At 37.2% G+C, this 2,885-nt stretch overlaps 1 long non-coding RNA gene across 1 annotated transcript; it reads left to right on the forward strand.

The window, feature by feature from the left end:
* Positions 1–882: 882 nt before the first annotated feature.
* Positions 883–2,316, forward strand: LOC124646570. The gene is made up of 3 exons (XR_006986374.1): positions 883–1,174; positions 1,267–1,960; positions 2,070–2,316. It is a non-coding gene; the product is annotated as an uncharacterized LOC124646570 (long non-coding RNA).
* The last annotated feature ends 569 nt before the right edge of the window (positions 2,317–2,885 follow it).

A 2,885-nucleotide genomic window follows, 5' to 3' on the forward strand; every position in this document is an offset into this window, starting at 1 on the left:
TTCTGATTTGGGAAACCTTACCATACTAATCAGATTTTTTTTCTTTTTTAATATGAACGCTCCGATTATATTAAACTAAACTTCAGACATATCCAGTACAAGACAATTGGTAAACACAATCCGGTGGTACATCCATCAAGATCTTACAAAAACTGTATTATCGCAGCCTACTTTCTGCCAATATATGACCAGCTTCATTAGCTGATCCCCGCATAGCACCAATGGATAATGCTTTAAAACTTTGAAGGAGAGCTTTTATTTCCATGACCAGAGGACCGTGAATCGACCGATTCTGTCTCTCCTTGTTTAACTTCACCACAGCCCTGCCACTGTCCGTTTCCAGGGAGACACTTTGCACCTGCATGTCCTTTGCTAGTAGGCACCATCCGCATTGGCTTTACAGCAACCATAATGAAATAAGATCCAGCGATCCTTGTGCTTTGCGGACATCGTCGTAGCTGGTGCATGAAGATTATGCCATTCCTCCACCCCAGCAATTGTTTCCATTGGTACAGACTTCGGGTCAGTTAGTTCCTTAGTCTCCCTCGCATCATTCCGCTCTATCCAGAGGGTGTAAAGCATTGTAATAAACCAAAGCCCTCTAATGGTAGTAAATTAGTATTACAATACTGTATCCTTTTTGTCAGAAATTTCTTTTTTTTTGTATTTCCCAAAATTTAAAGTATTTTTTACAGGGACTTTTTTGCATACACTTCTCATGAACTTATCTATGTACATATTTAACGCCATAATTTTTAAAAACATAAAATGTGAGATTTTTAAATTTTCAAAAAACTGACAGTGGAGGGAGCACTGGCACCCATGTGCACCAAATTCATGTCCTTATTGTTATGTCTATATGTATTAATAAACTTCCGTAACAAATTATTTTTTGTTTTTGTATGTAAGGTTTCGCATTGGAAATGCACCACCAGCAAAAGTGACTGCGCCAGGACATCTTTCTGCAATAGAAATCTCTATAAAAGAGTTTGCAGAGACACCAAAAGAAATTGTTATTAATCCATAGATTGGCACAGTCTTTGATTCTATAAAGGAAGCATATGATTTCTATAACTTGTATTCTTGGGAAGTGGGGTTTGGAATTCGCTATGGTAAAAGCAGATTGAATATTGAGCGGGAGAAGTGCATGCAGGAAATGATATGTGGCTGTGCGGTATGTACATTACCTGAAAATACACAAACTTCGACTTTATTTTATTTGGCTTTATACACAAATGATTTAACTGTCGCACATTTTCACTGCAGGGCAAACCAGTTAAGACGACCAGCCGCTCCTTTAGATGTGAGTGCCCTGCTATGTTAAGGATTTTGCGGAGCAATGACAATGGATGGTATGCTGCTGAACATAGAGTTGATCATAACCATGTATTGTCGAAGACATGTGGTGAAAAATTGCATGGCAGTCCCATCGTCACATGGATAAATACACAAAGGATCTTGTTAAACAGCTACGAGATAATAATGTCAATGTTAGTAAAGTGTATAGTATAGTGAGCAGTTTCTTTGGAAGTGTTGATAGAGTGCCTTTCACTAAAAGGTCCCTGAAGACATTGTGTGGCAAGCTTAGCAGGGAGCAGTCCGATGATGACATCAAGAAAACAGTGGAGGTTTTCAAAGAAATACAAGCTAATGTTCCAGGATTTACATATGCAGTTCAGGTTGATACTGACAGCAGGGTGAAATCACTCATGTGGACAAATGGAAGAAGTATAGAGCAATATCAGTACTTTGGAGATGCACTGACTTTTGATACAACTTACAGAACAAATTTGTATGACATGCCATTTGGTATTTTTGTTGGTGTGAACAACCACTTCCAGAGCATAATAATACTAGGTGGGTGTTTTTATGAGGGATGAGACAGCAGATAGCTTCAAGTGGGTGTTTGGAGAATTTGTTAGGATGATGGGTGGAAAACCACCTAAGACAATACTAACAGGTATGGTGTTTCTACAACAACAAAAAGAGAAGCATTGTTGTCACAAAAAAAATTTATATACATTATACAAAAAATCTAATATATACCAAAATATTCTTACATTTTTCAGATCAAGCACGTGCAATGGAAATTGCGCTAGCTGAAGTGCTGCCAGGTACAACTCATCGGTGGTGTAAGTGGCATGTCCTAAAAAAAGCCAAGGAAGGACTTGGTCGTTTGTATGGTAAAAAGAATGATTTCAGGGACAGAGATTTGGTGCACATGAGCACTAGTGATCTCACTTCGAAAAATAAATTAAAAATCATATTTCTAAGCTTCGAAAAATCTGAAAATAAATCATGATATAGCCGGTATTGTATCCCACAGTCGTGTAAATTTTTAACTGAAAATAATGCGCATTTTAGGCTGCACAAAAATAACAAATGCATAGGTTACACTATAGTGATTCAAATCTACAAAAAAGAAAACATATTTTGTCATTTTTGTATAGGTCAAAAAACAAAACATTTAAAATTGAGATTTTGTAGGTTAGTGGGGTACATCATTAGGTACTTTTAGAATTTTGTTACATAATTTTTGTAAACATATAAATATAATTTTCGAATTTTTTAATCTGGCAAGAGCACTAGTGCCCAGGATCCAATATGACTTTTTTGTGATTTCAGAGATGAATTTCATAAATTAGTGCACCATATGCTCACGGAAGAGGAATTCGAGGATGGTTGGCAACAGTTGGTGTGTAAATACAGTTTAGAGAAAAATCCTTTTCTAACACAGATTTATGAGGTTAGGAAATAGTGGGCAAACCCTTATTTCAGAGGGAAATTCTGTGCTAAGATGACTAGTACTCAGAGAAGTGAAAGTGCTAAGAAGAACAGGTACAGCTGCTTGCATCGAGGAAGACGACGCATCCAACATGGCGCCG

Source organism: Lolium rigidum, chromosome 4 (genome assembly GCF_022539505.1).
Source record: "Lolium rigidum isolate FL_2022 chromosome 4, APGP_CSIRO_Lrig_0.1, whole genome shotgun sequence".
NCBI lineage: Eukaryota > Viridiplantae > Streptophyta > Magnoliopsida > Poales > Poaceae > Lolium > Lolium rigidum.